Source organism: Sapajus apella, unplaced genomic scaffold (genome assembly GCF_009761245.1).
Source record: "Sapajus apella isolate SASKATOON/1434 unplaced genomic scaffold, GSC_monkey_1.0 scaffold5, whole genome shotgun sequence".
NCBI classification, from domain to species: domain Eukaryota; kingdom Metazoa; phylum Chordata; class Mammalia; order Primates; family Cebidae; genus Sapajus; species Sapajus apella.
Genome location: NW_022436945.1, coordinates 26,798,577 through 26,815,416, shown reverse-complemented (window position 1 = coordinate 26,815,416; position 16,840 = coordinate 26,798,577). Strand labels below are relative to the sequence as shown.

At 41.2% G+C, this 16,840-nt stretch overlaps 1 protein-coding gene across 2 annotated transcripts in view; it reads right to left on the bottom strand.

The window, feature by feature from the left end:
- The window catches only part of CUNH4orf19 (chromosome unknown C4orf19 homolog), a 114,300-nt gene extending 101,532 nt beyond the window's left edge, over positions 1-12,768 (bottom strand). Inside the window, exon 1 of one of the 2 annotated variants that reach the window (XM_032273783.1) lies at positions 12,379-12,768. The gene's annotated coding sequence lies outside the window, so the exon portion shown is untranslated. Of the gene's footprint in view, positions 1-12,177; positions 12,292-12,378 lie in introns of those variants that run through there. The other variant, XM_032273779.1, reaches the window with a different exon arrangement.
- Positions 12,769-16,840: the final 4,072 nt, after the last annotated feature.

Below are 16,840 nucleotides of genomic sequence, written 5' to 3'. Positions count from 1 at the left end.
TACAATAGAACAATTTATAATCCTTTGGATATATACCCAGTAATGGGATTGCTGGGTCAAATGGAATTTCTATTTCTAGGTCCTTGAGGAATCACCACACTGTCTTCCACAATGGTTGAACTAATTTACACTCCCACCAACAGTATAAAAGTGTTCCTATTTCTCCACATCCTCTCCAGCATCTGTTGTCTCCAGATTTTTAATGATCGCCATTCTAACTGGCGTGAGATGATATCTCAATGTGGTTTTGATTTGCATTTCTCTGATGACCAGTGATGATGAGCTTCTCACTATTCTTAAGATGAAGACCACCAACTATAAGGTTGTACTGCCCACAATTTGCTTATGTCAGCATAGACAGTTTGGAACTTATGAGTGTGTTTTTAATCTGTGCTTTAGGATGTAGATTAAATGAGTTGCCCAACAGGAATATAAAATATATTCAGAAATGGTTAGTAAGAATATCATCAGAAGGTAGAGATGGCTTGTACAGGTATGCTAGCTTCATTATTTCCACTCAACATAAAGAACTTTGTGAATCTGCAAAATGGATATTAGAAGTAATTTTTCTTGGTGAGATCAGTTTTTTATGAGTATGACTGGCTAGAAACAGTATAGTGAGAGGCATTCCCACTTGTGCATCAACATGATAGGTTACAGCAAGCCAGTGACTCTCCCCTCTCTGGGGCTCCCTTTGCCAGGTGAGAGTCCACTCAGCCTGTGGATCCCAGCTGGACATCCCTTCCTCAGGGAAGCTGTCCATACCAGCATGGATATGGCATCGATGCCTGTCTCCCAGCAAGAGTGCGTCCAGGTCCATTTTGTTCACCTTTGTTTCCCCACCACCTAGCACAGTGCTTGGCCTCCAAAGACACTTGTTCAATAAAAGGGCATTTAGATTTTATTCTACACATTAATAGAAAAAAAAGGTTTTTGTGGCACTAGGTTCACTAATTGGAATGGGCCCTCCAGTATAAGAACATTTTACAATATTTTTTTTTTCAAAACTTCAATTCCCAAAATAAAGAATGGAGAATACACTAAATATGAAAAGTGAGGCCACGGCCTTCTCTTTTAAATACTATACATGCCAACTTTGTTATTTTGAAAACTCTTCATGGAACTGAGAATCCACAAAAGGTCACGTTCTTGAGCTCTAATTTCTCCACATTTTATAGCTTTCTTTAGTCTCCCTACTTATAGCATGATCATTTCAGCATGTAAATAAGTTCTGCTTTCTCTGCGAATTCCCCTGTTGCTTCCTTTCCTCAAATTAAGTCCTTGGCATCCTCTCTGCCTCACACTAATACAAACATGGAATTGATTATACGTTTTTTACATGTTTGAGGTATTTTAGAAACATTTAAAACTATCCCTGGGCAGATATTTAAATAGCCAATTTTATAATGAGGAAATTTCCATCTCTAGTTAGAAATTCAGGGGAAATCCTAAGTATTTAAGCCTGAAAGCTTCTTGCTATTTCGTGTGGCTTTTATCTAAGGTGAAGATGGGGGCAGCTGGGAGAAGATGTGTGTAGTTTGAGCCCCTCCCTCATTCTTTCTTTCCATCCTGTACCTCCCATCCTGCTCTAGTTCAGATTTATTTCACATTTGAGAAAATGGGAAGCCAGAGAGGCTGAGACTCAGATTATTTAAATATTTACTAAGGGTGGACCATGCTAGATAGATGCACATTAGAGGAAGTAGTTAGCATCCCAGTTTTACAGATGAGGAAACTGAAATCCAGGAAGATTAAGTAAAATTCCTGAGGTCCCACAACAAATGGCAGAGCCAAGATTCAAACCTGAGGAGAGTCCAGCCCTCATTACAATCTCTCCTGGGGCAGCCAGGCCTGACTCCAAATGGCCCACAGCTTCTCCTCCTTTGAGACTCACTCAAGAAGTACGGTGGGCCAAATGGCTTAGTGATGGAAGAAAATACAATCCCCACACCCAGTTTCTTTCCAAAGGGCTCACGTAAACTGAATAGAGGCTAAGCACCTGCAGAGGTGAGTAGCGATTTAATGGGAACAAATGTGCATATGGTGCTGTCATCTGTGTTTGGGAGGATGAATCTGATGATTTCTGACTTACAGGCATGGGTGTACTTGTGCCTTGCCTAGTCATACCTGCCATTAGGGGACCTGCAATGTGCTCTAGCCATGAATTCACGAGTTTTTGTTAGCTTGTTTTGCTTGTTTGTTTAGTTAACACTTAAAGGATGATTACCTGTCAAAGGTTGCCATTTCAGTAATTTTATTCTCTAAAGCTGGTTCTTTTTTTTTCTTTTTTGGTTACATAAAAGCAACACTCCTTTTGCCCCATTAAATCTTTGAATCCAGGCAAATTCAAAGGCAGAGGGTATGAAGAAAACAGCTCGCTAGCTGTTCACACCAGTGAGCTGTGACTTCTCTGCCTGCCTTTGTTTTCAGGCTCACCTCCCCACTGCCACAACTTAGCCCTGTGCTGCAGCACCAGGAAATACTTGTGTTTTATCTTCAAGCAGAGAAAGCGTGGCATCAGCATTCAACAGTAGCACCTGAACTCATTTCACAGCAGGGGGATCAGGCTTGGTGAGGCCTCTGCCTGGGCTGCAGTGGATCTCTGCAGTTTTTACTATGTCCACCCCTAAAATTCTTGGCTTCCTTTGCCAAAACCAAATCCTGACAAGCATCATAAAACTTGTCCCGTCAAGTTTAAAAGAGAATGTAGATAAATTGTAGACCCAATTTTGATGGTCTAGCCAATTAAATCTGTTTTATGATTCTCTTTGGAAATGACTGTAGCATTAAATGTATTTGTCACACGCCAGGTAGCCAGCAAACCAGGATTTAAACCCAGGTAATGGCAGCTTTAAAATGTGAGCTCTTTCAGCTTCCCCACACTGCTTACCAGTGGCTGGGAGATACTGCCACAGGGAAAGGAACTGCTTTGAAGTAGTTTAGTGAAAAAGCACAGGTCAGGAGGGTTAGAGACATGGGACTCAGCCCTATGACTACCTCCAACTTATGGGGTATTTTTGAAGAGGTCCCTTTCTCTCTCTAGTCCTTGGTTTTCTTATCCATACAACAAGGGGTCTGGACCACTGAAGGCCCCTTCCAGGACATGATTCTGTCATCTACAGACATTTTTAAAGCCTCAGCTTAGTTGCTTAAGAAACAGGCTTAAAAATTAAATTGAAAAAAAATTTCAAAATCTTTTCATTATTCAAAGAATTAAAGGAAAGAACTGTAAAATTGCTCAGATCATTTGAAATTTGAAGTGTAGTATGTTGTCATTGGGATCAACATATGGATTCAATGAAATAAGAAAATCAGGCAGGGGAGGAAATCAGTTTTTAATGAGGCATTTTCAATTTTCCATGAAATAATTACTTCAAAGCCACCAATATAGACTTTGAAACATTTTTCTGAATTTGGCACAGTGTATATGAAAAAAGTCAAACCAAAGTAAACCAAAGACTGATCAGTTTGATAATCTCCTCCAAAGACCAAATGAAAAACCTGCAAAGTGCTTTAGTTGGACAGATACAGGATTGTTCTTGGAGCCAGCAGACCTGGGTTCAAATTTTGGTTGAGTCATATCTTCAAGTCTGTGTCCTTAATTGCAAAATGATCATCGTAATCTTACCTATATAGACGTCACAGGGTAGTTGGGAAGGCCTAATAAACAGAACCACATAAAGAACTATTTCATTGCAAATAATTGCCTGCCAAAATAGTGTCCCCACTATTTACATGGGCATACAGATTTGGAATTTTAGTGTTTGAATTACCTCTTAGCAAAAGTTGAAAAACTGCTATAATTGAAAGGAATAGGGGAAGCCGCCTTCGAACAAACAAACAAGCAACAAAACTACAATCACCAAAAAGCATCCTTTTTCAGTAGCAAAGAATTGCAAAGATAACATCCAAACCTGAAGGTTGGGAGGCAGAGTTCAGAACTTGACAGTCCAGAATCATCTTCACATTCTCTCTTTATTCCCTTAGAAAATCTGACATTGAGTTCCACAGAAGATGCTTTGAAATGCCTCCCAGATTGCATCCTTCTTTTCTATTTCCTCCATTGTCACCTTGGTCTGAGCTCTCTTCAAAGCACAGCTAAATGACAGCAAAGCCTCACAACCAGGGTCACTGCTGCCAAGCCAGCCTCAGTACAGCCGATTGACTTTTCTAAAAAGCAGACTTCATCAGGATCCACAGCAATTCCATCAGTCTCACATGACTTCCTTCTGTTGCCAAAAATGCACCCCTATTCTAGTCTAGCAATCCCTCCACTTGCTTTCACACCTGTGGCATTGATTCCAGCCTCAGGACCCAAGCTTTTGCTGTTCTCCCTGCCTAGAAAGTTTCTCCACCCTCATATGAAGGACCTCTTCAAGGAGAACTGCAAATCACTGCTTAAAGAAATAAGAGAGGACACAAACAAATAGAAAAAAATTCCATCCTCATGGATAGAAAGAATCAATATCATGAAAATAGCCATACTGCCAAAAGTAATTTATAGATTCAATGCTATTCCCATCAAACTACTATTGACATTCTTCACAAAATTAGAAAAAACGAATTTAAAATTTATATGGAACCAAATAAGGCCCATATAGCCAAGACAATCCTAAGCATAAAGAACAAAGCTGGACACATCATGCTACCTGACTTCAAACTATACTACAAGGCTACAGTAACCAAAGCAGCATGGTACTGATACCAAAATAGATATAGAGACCTCAGAAATAAGATCACATATCTACAACCATCTGATCTTCAACAAACCTGACAAAAACAAGCAATGGGAAGAGGATTACCTATTTAATAAATGGTGCCGAGAAAGCTGGCTAGCCATATGCAGAAAACTAAAGCTGGACCCCTTCCTCACACCTTATACATAAATTAACTCAAGATGGATTAAAGAGTTAAATATAAAACCCAAAACCATAAAAATCCCAGAAGAGAATCTAGGGAATACCATTCAGGACATAGGCATGGGCAAAGATTTTATGGTGAAATCATCAAAAACAATTGCAACAAAAGGCAAAATAGACAAATGGGATCTAATTAAACTAAAGAGCTTCTGTACATCAAAAGAAACTATCATCAGAGCAAACAAGCAACCTACAGAATGGAAGAAAATTTTTGGAATCTACCCACCTGACAAAGGTCTAATATCTAGAATTTATAAGGAACTTAAATATACAAGAAAAAAACAATCCCATCAAAAAGTTGGCAAAGGACATGAACTTCTCAAAAGAAAAGATTTATGTGGCCAGCAAACATATGAAAAAAAGCTCATCATCACTGATCATTAGAGAAATGCAAATCAAAACCACAATAAGATACCATCTTACACCAGCCAGAATGGCAATTATTAAAAAGTCAAGAAACAATAGATGCTGGTGAGGCTGTAGAGAAATAGAAATACATTTACACTGTTGGTAGGAATATAAACTAGTTCAACCATTGTGGAAGACAGTGTGATGATTCCTCAAGGATCTAGAACCAGAAATACCATTCAACCCAGCAATTTCATTATTGGGTATATACCCAAAGGAATATAAATTATTCTATTACAAAGATACATGCCTGTGGATGTTTATTGCAGCACTATTCACAATAGCAAAGACATGAAATCAACCCAAATGCCCATCAATGACAGGCTGGATAAAGAAAACGTGGTACATAATATACCATAGGATACTATACAGCCATATAAAAGGAGTGTGATCATGTCCTCTGTAGGGACATGGATAAAGCTGGAAGTCATCATCCTCAGCAAACTAACACACGAGCAGAAAACCAAACACCACATGTTCTCACTCTTAAGTGGGAGCTGAGCAATGAGAACACATGGACACAGGGACGGGAACAACACACACCAGGGCCTGTAGAAAGGGTAGGGGGAGGGAGAGCATCAGGATAAATAGCTAATGCATGCAGAGCTTAATACCTAGGTGATGGGTTGGCAGGTGCAGCAAACCACCATGGCACATTTACCCACATAAAAAAGCTGCACATTCTGCCCATGTATCCTGGAACTTAAAATTAAATTAAAAAAAAAAGAAAAAAAAAAAAAGCAAGCAAGCTCTTCCACCATCCTTCACCTATCTCATGCATGTCATTTCCCCAAGCTCCCTTTAGTGCAGAGCTCAGCCTTTACTGTGCTTATGAAATCATCTGGGGGATCCTGTTAAAATGCAAGTTCTGATTCAGTAGCCTGGAGGTGGAGTCACGACACTGCATTTCCAACAAGCTCCCAGGTGGTTATGATGCTGCTGGTCCATGGACCCCACTTTGAGTAGCAAAGTTTACTGGCTTAGTGGAAAAAATAGAAGGGTAGTAGTTTTTTGAGATACATGGACATGGGTTTAAATGTCATCTTGATTAGGTTTTATTGTGTGACTTAGGGCAAATAACTTCCCTCATATAATGGGAATATTACTTATTTTATATAAATGATGTGAGAATCTTTTGAGATATTAACAGATACTATTTTCAAATAGGGCTTTCTCCAGTCTCTCCAAACTCATCACTTCATCCTCTATTAAGCTTCTCTGATTATCCGGTATTATTTCTCTTTACTTGGAATCTTATTGCTTAACTAACATGTATATACATGCAATCATATATAAATGAGACCATATGTTCCTTGAGGGCATAATCATGTTTGATATTATTTCTCTTAGCATATAAATCCAGAAGAAGTTTTACTAAAGTTAGTCTTTTTTCCCATGCAAGACTCTGAGCTCTACGATACTTAGTAATACCATCACCCTTCACTGCAGCAAAATGCAGAGAGGCAGGGTTCCATCGTGGTTCTGGGCAAAGGCTTTGGAGTTAGACACACCCGTCCCAGTGTTGTATTTATTACTCACCACCTGTCGTGCCTAATCCAGACTAACATAGCTGGTTCTCAGTTTCTTCACTTGTAAAACAGGATTTCTGCCTTAATCTTTAGTGCTATTGTGAGAATTAAGTTAGAAAAGTTATGTAAGGTGCAAGGTGTATATGATAAATTGTGAAAAAGGCCATGATTCTCCATCCCTCCCTGAATTCATGCCATTTTCTAATGTAACTCTGCAGCCCCTCCCATTAGAAAGTGGGGTCTATTTCTCCACCCCTTGAATCTGAGCTGGCTTCTTGAGTTGCTTTTGAAATAGACTGGAGTAGAAGTAAGTTGGGTCACTTGAACCTAGGCCTTGCTTCCATTCTCTCCTGCAACCAAGTTGAGCCAACATGTGATGAACCCAGGCTAGCTTGCTAAATCATGAAAGACAGGAGGCTCAGTTGCTCCCCACATGATGTGGCTGATGGTCCACCAATACTGAGAGCTGCCTTAGTGACCACAGATGCATGAAGGAACCTGGAAAAGACAGCAATTTGCCCAGCCAAGCCCACCCAAACTGCTTATCTACAGAAGCCCAGGCTCAATAAACGGTGGTTATTTTAAGCCATTATGTTTGTGGTGATTTGTTACACAGCAATAGATAACTGATACTGAATATATAAGTAATTTCTCAATAAGCAGTGGCTACGTTTTGGAAAATAACAGAGAATGAGTTTTTCATAGTACTAACATTTGTGCTTTTTAGTCAGAAGTGGGAAGATGACTAAACCAGGAACTGGGACTCTGAGATTCTGGTTCCAGCAGCTTTTCCAATGGGCAGCTCTATGACTTTGGACAAATCATTTAACCTCTTTGAGGCTGTTTCATCATCTGTAAATTAAAGTGGTTAAATCAAGAAATTTTTAAAGCTATTTTCCGGCTCTAAAAAAAGATCAAGAATCCTTTTTACCAAAATGTAGTACTTATTCCTTTCTAACATAGTTTTGAACACTATTCAACGTTTTTCTTGTAGACTTAGGGTTTAATCACAGACCACCTTCATTGTATTGTCTTTGCTGCCTAGCAGTTGGCTGTAACCACATTTTATACTTATCTTAAGAGCTGTATGTTAAAACAATAAAGTGGATCTCCTTGCTATGGACCAGGAACCCGGGTAGCCAAGCTCATTAGGAATCAGAAATGAAATAATGCCAAATAAGTTCTAGTAAGAATCTTAAGTATGTGGCTCTTACCAACAATTTGAAGGTAAAGGTAGACTTCTTTTACGCATTTCTAGGTCACAATAAATATTCCGCAGGCCTAAGGTTGTTGACAATCTGGCCAAATAAAAGGGACACTATTTTACAGCTATATAGAATCAAATATTTGTATTTACTGCACATTAATAACTAAGATATATACGATACCCAGTGATCAAATGAGGGAAAAGAATTAACACCAAAATCAAATTTTAAAACTCCTGTGTGTAGACATCTACTCTGCAACTAGTGATCAAGCGAATTAATAAATTTAGAATATATCCAAATACACATTGTATTAAAAGCTATGCATGTGGCAATGAGTCAATAACCAAGGTGACTTCTGTTGTCATACAGGCATTATGTATAGCCTCTCTCATGTCATTGATACTCTTACAAATACCATCTTCTCTGTGATACGTAGCAGGCCACGTTCTGGTCAACTAAAAACAATAAAAAAGAAAGGCTACTCTACTGTCCAGTTCCACTAGTGTTAAAGAATAAAATGTTAGGGTGTTTTTACTCCCAGAAGGAGTTAAGCTAAATCAGAGAATGTGTATATGATGGCAACAGTTTACCTTAGCTTTGCCTTCAGATTTATATAGTTCAGTCGGCAGAAAGAAGCACTAGGTTGTTGAAAATGTGAAATGTAATTGGCCAACTATTTACTAGAAACTTTTTTCTGTGATTAAAAACCATGAGAAGCCCTAGAGGAACTAGAATCCACATGAAGAACATTGCAGTGAAATGTAGCTTACATTTATCTACCTGGAGAAAATATATTTTGAAATGACATGTAAATTGACGTCAGAGATTTCAAGTCACCTAACAGGTTCTTACAGTTAAAATCTTAAATACCAATGCTCCCTTAAATATCTTTAGAATCAATTCACTTCTTTCTCTCTTCTAATGTGGATCTTTGCTGCAGCTGCCTTTTGTCTCGCTTGTCTCTTTTCTGTTTCATTCTCATGGCAGCCTGCATGAACTCGCTAAAATAGAGATATGGTCTGCTTAAAATCCTTCAACTGTTTCTTCCAAGATATTAGGATCTCTGAAGACAAGGACTGTGTCCTCAGAACCTCATCGGCTGTCTGGTGTCTCTGGGTCTACACACATGATGTCTCTGAGGCCAGGTCAGGGTTTCATTTACTTTTGGAGAACCACTTGCACACAGAACAAAACAGGATTCGCCACTTCTGATGAAGTCTGGATACAAGATGCCTTATGTCATTTGTTCATATTCATAGTAGCTCAGGGACCTCTGTCTACAATGACTGACAGCACTGAGTCAGCATTTTGAGTCTTAATGTTCTGCTTCGGATACATATTCATTGGTTTGGTGTTTTAAGTATGCTTTAGGAAAAGATTATTTGATAATCTACAGTCCTGAAGATTTTAACTAGCCTCTGTGGGACTATGATATTCTCAGGCAAAAACGGCGCAAGTAGATGAACGATTTCATTTTCAGTTCATTCTCTTTTTTTTTTTTTTCGAGATGGATTCTCACTCTGTCACCAGGCGGGAATGCGGTGGTGGAAGCTCGGCTCACTGCAACCTCCGCCTCTTGGATTCAAGTGATTCTCCTGCCTCAGCCTCCCAAGTAGCTGGGACTACAGGTGCATGCCACCATGCCCAGGTAATTTTTGTATTTTTAGCAGAGATGGGGTTTCATCATGTTGGCCAGGATGGTCTCAATCTCCTGATCTTGTGATCTGCCCACCTAGGCCTCCCAAAGTGTTAGGATTACAGGCATTCGCCACTGCACCTGGCCTACAGTTTATTGTCTTAAACAGCAGAGTGAGGAATGAGCCATTCTGTGTCTCTACAATGAGAGACACAGGATGGCTCATGGGTTAAGACAGGCTCTCTAGAAAAGCCACAAATGAGTGACCCATCTGACCTGCACATAGGTGGAAGACTCCAAGTCTGCTTCCCCTAGGATGACCCCTTTGACTTTTCCCAACTCTTCTTTTCTACACACCTAGAAAGTCTTTCTGTAAGCATGTAATCTGTCTAATGACCAAAAAGAACAACCAGAAAGAAAATCTGTCTAATGACCAAGAAAGAAAAGCAGGACATAGGTAATTAGTTACTATTTAACCAAGACTCTAAAAGATCCCAAGATTCAGGGTTATCAGAAAAATTGTGTAACTAGAGGAATGTGAAACACAGTCTAGTGAGAGGAAACCCAGCTACCGGGAGGCAGCTATCCAATTATTTGGAAACTGAAGTCTATTCCAAGAAACACAGTGAATGGGCTTCTGGGCACCAAGAGCGGGTTGTTCTAGGAGGAGAGAGGCCGGTCCTACCTGTGCCCTGCCCTACCTGTGCCCTGCCCGTAGGCTGCAACTGGATTCTGGCTGGAGCTTAACCAGGTTGTGTGTCCAGGCTCGGAGAGGGTCTGGGTGGGAAGTCAAGGGAGTCATTCCACATTTAGGATAATAGAACATGTTAGTATGCAAGTTTTTGTCTTCAATCCCAGATATGCAAAAAGCTCTTTGAAGCACAGCAAAGATTTCTATTCTCTTTAGAGAATTGGCCCTATTTCTCTTTAGGTATCATTATATATCTAAATCTCTGGAGCCATTGAGGACCAGGATCACACGTGCGGAATAAATGATGGAGCAGGATCAGAGGATGGACACAGAGTGGGCTGAGAAGAGAAGTAAGCACACTTTCCCTTGCTGTCTCAGCATCTGTTCGTCAGTGACTGAGGCACTCTTCACACTTTATGGAAATAGAAATAACTCTGGAACTTAACGTTAAGCTTCAAATTGTTTCAGTTATGTATCTTGTTTCAATTATCTGCCTCCTGACAGTGTTTCCCAGCTGGGACCAGTAAGGTGGTCTATGGCCTTTAACATCTGTCTTATCCTTCTTCAAATAGTATTAACTGAAGGATTAAATGGGGTGGGAAGGGGTAGGCAGCAAATATAGACTCTATTACGTTTAAAAGCAGTAACCCCTTTCCATTTATTTGTCATTCAACTCTCAAATGCTTCTCATCTTTTCTCCAGGTATTATTCCTCACAAGAGATTGCTTGATTGCAATCACCACGGACACCCACAAACCTGGGCGAGACGGATCATCAGTAATATTTCCCATGAATAGTGACAGTAAGAAAATAAACCTCTATTCTTCAATGATTTGAACCACCTCTGGAGCACAGACTTCCTCTAAATTCACAGGGCAAATATCTATCATGGGGCAAATATCTCTGCCACCATGGAAAGTAACATAAAATGTACTAAGTCATCAGAGGGAGTTTTTTAAAATTTTTTATTTTATTTTTTTATTTTTAAGGCCAATTGCCGTGCTGGGGTAAAAAGCATTGATTCTTGCCTTTTATCACTGGAAAATTATTCAGCGGTGCTTTGTGAAAATCTCGCCTCATCAGGGCTGCCAACGTCAATGCAACCCAAGTAATCAACCTCGGAGATGCTTGCCTAATGATTAAATGTTTAGCAAACAGTTTGTGACTATTTAACTGTTTGCACCTGGCACCCTCTTTTTCACTATGTGCGGCCTCCTGGCACCGTGACCTCTTTCCCCACCCCTACCCACCTCCCAGGCTGCCAGCACCCCTGGGGGGGGGGGGACAAATCCCGAGATCCAAGGACATTTCAAAGAAACAGCAGAGGTCACATTCCATTTCCTTTTTATTTAAAAAAAAAAATGCTTAAAAATGGGGGAGGGAGAGCTAAGGGAAAATCTCTTGCAGTTTTTCAAGTTCGCATGCACCGTTGAAAGTTCATTAATTAGGGATTTAAAAGCAAAAATGTTTCACACAACCAATTAGACGCCAAGCTTTACAAACGCCTTGGTGTTTAGTTTGGGAATCTGTAAAAGTCCGCCTCCTCCTACTCCAGTTTTGCCCCTTTTACAGCCCCTTTGTTGAGTTACGAGACTCTTCCCAAAGTCATCAAACTCCGAACTGCGTCCCTCTATTCTGTAATTTTTTTTTTTCAGGGCAAAAGCAAATCAAGAAATTAAAATTAAAAGTAGGCACCACGGAGAGAAGTGGGGGAAAGCGCGCCCTAAAGCCAAGTTCCTCAGGACTCAAACCCTCCTCGCGCGCGCGGGACGGGGACGGTCCCTACCTGGGGTCGGACGGCGGCGGCGGCGGGGTCGCGGCGCCCATGGCTTCGCCGGCCTCAGGCGGCCGCGCCGGGGAACGCAAGCAGCTCCGCGCTGCCCGGAGCCCGCCGAGCTCGCAGCGGCCGCCCCGGCGCGGTCATTGGGCCCGCGTGTCACGTGGCCCGGGCCGCAGGCGAGCCTCCCCGACACGCGTAACCCTTTACCTGCGCGCCTGGAGGATGCGGCGGGGCCAGGGCTCGAACCCCTGGAGTCCGACGTTCGACGTCACCGGGGCCGGGGCTGCTGTCCCGGGCGCACGGAAGCAGAAAATCCAAGCGCTTGTTGACCTCGGAACGCGAACGACCATGCCAGCCCACTGCCATCCCGGGACACTCCGTGGTGCCTACTTCAATGCTGCGCTGGAGAGAAGGGAGCTTCCTGGGATCCGGGACTGGAGTAGGGGGTAAACTAATGCACTCTCTGGCAGATAGATGTGTACTCCCAAACCCCGCGAACATGCGTTTTTCGGTTTCTTCCTCATTTCTGGCATTCGCCGCCTAGACCAGCTGTGAGCTTCCTCGCCAGCCCTGTAGGAGCTACATGGACCAAGAAACAGTCGGGGCGACATCACCACGATAATAGCCCGGGAAGTTGTACACACTCGCCTGCACCCTAAAGGCCACAGTGGGAGTTCAGTGAACTCATGGTTCCCTGTCCCCTCCTCCCCCACTCCTCCACCATCCCTTTCTTTTCCTGAGGTCTTAGGACCTTGGCCACAACACTGCATCCAATCTCCTGAGCTCCACATTCGTAGCTGTTACAATCCGTATTTCTAAGTGGATGGAGAACTGGTTCCTTTACCCTAGAACTCTGCTTAAGGACTGGACATTCTTTTCACCTGTGCTCTAAAGCAAATGCTGGGCTTGCCAAACAATAAAAAAAATAAATAAAAAATGTGTTAAGCAACTGCGCCACCTAGCTTACCCTCTTCTCTCTTCTTTTCAACTCATCCAGCAAGAGAATAAAACAGGATATTGGAGAGAGAGCTGGACAGAGTATTATCTAAGGATGGACATTGTGTCCTTGGGTTTTCAGTGTATCTACTTTAACGATTCCAGCCACATTCACCTGACATTCGCCAGGCTTTTGAAAATTTGAAGACTCCATTTTTTGAATCCTTCTAATTTTGCAGCGCTGGGATTGCACGCTGTAAAGTGGTAGATTGTTGCCGGAAATTTATGTGGTTTTACATCCTTTGTCACAATGAACGGCTTTCATGTCCAATAAAGTCGACACATAATTGGTGTCTACAGGATATTGAAACATTTATCAGGTAGGTTATCTGTCCAAAAAGGCGTTGGTATTTGTCTTGGGTATTTATTTATTATTTGAGACAGGGTCTGACTGACACACAGGCTGGAGGGCAGCGGTGCCGTCTCGGCTCACTGCAACCTCCTCCTCTGGGGATCAAGGGATCCTCCCACCTCGGCCTCTGGAATGCCTGGGACTACAGGCACATGCCCACCAGTCCACCATGCTCAGCTATTTTTTTTTTTTTTAAAGACTAGGATGGGAGTGGGCTCTCCCTAACTTGCCCAGGCTGGTCTTGAACTCTTGAGCTCAAGCGATCCGCCCTCCTTGGCCTCCCAAAATGCGATTGCAAACTGAAACACCGCGCCCAGCCTGTCTTGGGTTTTAAAGTTTACCATTCCTAGACTAATAGCATTGGCATAATCTGAGGGAATGTAGTAAAAATTCAAATTCTTAGGCCTCAGCCCAGACGTATTGATTCAGAAATAGTTGGGGAGAGAGGGTGAAGAAATCTGTTTTGGCAAGTGGTACCCACTCCAGTTTGAGAACCATTGCTCTGAATATACCCAAGTAGCTGGTGAAGTTCCCCTCCTCTATTAAATAGTGCGGGTTGGCATTCTATAAAATCAGAGGTGCAGCTTTTATTTGTATCCCTTAATTACCAGTATTATGTAATTTGTCATGTTGATATCCTGAAACTGACCCCTCCATGTGTCCATACAAAGTGTAATCTGTGCTTCCTGCAGCTCTCTTGGAATGCCAAATTGAGATCTGAGGCGGCTCTTGCAAAACCTATGGAAGCAAAGCCTATGGTTTCTTGATGCATGGCAGGATGAAAACACCATGATTCATTTCATTTTTTAGGTATGCTCATGTTTTTATTGGTAGGTAGATTGTTCCCAGCCAATGAGTTATGAAAGATAGAAAAGCTAATTTATTTGAGTGGATTTATCAACATGGTTCCAAATTTGTCAAATAGTTGGAAAAAAGAAACAATATTTAAAAAAATTATGGTATCAGTTTATGTTATAAGCAAAAAACTCCCCACACCATATTAGGCACTGTAGTAAGGGCACCTGAGAAAGAAACAACAGAGTGGGTTCTTTTTATCTCAGATTTCTCCATGGGATAGGTTGCATATTTCTAATTGTCTAGATGGATGTCTTACCCTTAAACTCTCTAGGTGCAAGTTTATTTTATGATTTTCCTCATTTTCATCCCTGTTCACTTTACATTTGTAATTCTATCTACTCAATTTCAATTGGAACTGGAATTATTTGAGTTTTCTCTCCCCTTCATCAACTACCTCTATCCATTAAGCCCTGAAATTAATCTTGAGTTGCCTCTAAGCAGTCTCACTGTCACTCTTCTAAGATCAGGTTCTAACATATTCTAAATTAGATCATTGACATGTCTTTACTGGTCTCCCAGCTTCTGGTCTCTTACATCTGAAAACCATCTGACAAAGAAACTGCCCTTCCCCAACACTTTTTCCTAGCTTCCTGTTGAGTCCAGCCCAATTTTCCAACAAGCCAAATGCTGATAGCGCTGAAGCTTGGGAAACTTACACCTGCTGCCTGTTGACCAATTCCTCTTCTTCAACCCTCGCTAATTTCTGTTTTCCTATAGGAGGTTACAGTGAGATGCTAGACACCTGCTGCCTGTTAATCAGCTCTTCTTCCTTGCCCCACCTGTTTTCTTCCCCCACATAAACCCTAACTTTAGCCAGGGGAGATTCAGATTTGAGTCTTGTCTCCTGTCCCTCTGGCTAATATCATCCATAATAAAGCTTTCTTCCCTGACAACACTCATTGCCTTAATGATTGGCTTTCTGGGCAGCGAGAAACAGGACCTACCTAGGCTGAGCCCCTGGCTTTTGGTAACACTATTGACTACTGAATAAAGTCTGAAATCCCATCAGCATTTGAAGTCGGCTGAAATATGATTCAACTCCCCATTTTTGCTCATGCAGCTTCCTTTACCTGAAATGTTTTCTGATATTGACAGCTAAATCCTAATTATTCTTCTAGCTTCAGCTACACGTCCTCTGGGCCAACCTTTTTGTACTCAGGTTGAATTAATTGCTCCTCTGTAGTATATCCTCAGTACCTGGCTTTCACTCTTACAAACTTTGAAATCAGTCTCATCTGGTTTAGCTGTGTCTGTTTTAGACTGTAGGGTTTTGTGTGGCAGGAGTCATGCATGACTTTTGAAATCATTCCAGGGCATAATGCATCGGGCATAGCAAACATACAGTATTTGTTGTGTTCTTGACTCTAGGAAAGAAGATATTTAAACAAACTCTATTTATTTGAAATGCTTTTTTGCAAATATTTATTAACGTCTCTACATTTTCTTTGAGAACTGAAAGGAGAGGGGTTTAACCTTTTCAACCTAAAGGATATTACCCTTTGTGAGTAATGGAATCATTTTCAGTGGTGGTAAATTGCACGTTAGTCTCAGCCACATGATGCAGGCAATAAATCAGAATGATAATTTCTTATTTTCTTAAAACCTTAAAGTTTCTCTGAGAACAATTATTTCATGACAACCAGATACAAGATTTCATCTAATTATTTCCTATGCATTATCACCGAAGCTCACCAATACTGTTCTGTTTATTTCCTAAAAATATTTTTTGGTGCATGTGTGGATTCGCAGATTCAAGAGACAAGAGATGGAAGACAGGGCATATGGGAAGGCTCCCCTTGGTCCTGTTCTTTCACCAAAGGGAATTTATGAGCGAGACAGCTCCTCAGTCATCATCCTTCTCCTTCTTCCTCCCCATCTTCAGAGGGAACACATTGCCCCTGCACTTACACACAGATTTTTTCCTACCTGTTTTCCTGTTAAAACCTAAATCCTAGAAGGCATGAGCTATTTTATTTACCTTTGTGTTTCTGGCAAAATGTGTGACCAAATAAATATTTGATGAATGAATTCATCAACTCTTTCTGGATACCTGAAAAAACTGAGCAACCTCCAGTGATCTTCAGAGCCTAGCCTGTCTCCCACCTGCAAGTTGGAAAATATCTTGTAGGTCATTATTGATCGCTACGTGCCTACTGGATACTAAATGCTCTATTTTGATGGACTTTGAGTTAAGGAAAAAGACATTGAGAGTGCACTGAAGTTTTGTTCATCTATTTTTCCAGGTCCCCTGTTTCTAGGTTTCCTTAACTATAAATTTAGAATACTAACAGGACCTACTTCACAGGGCTGTTGTGAAGATTAAATGGCTAAGTACATACAAAGCTCTAAGTATAGTGCATGGTTTAACATAAGCACTCAGTAAACATGAACAATTATTATTATTACTGAAGGTCTCTAATCACATCTGCCAAAAATGGGGGAGAAAAACAAACAGCATGCCAA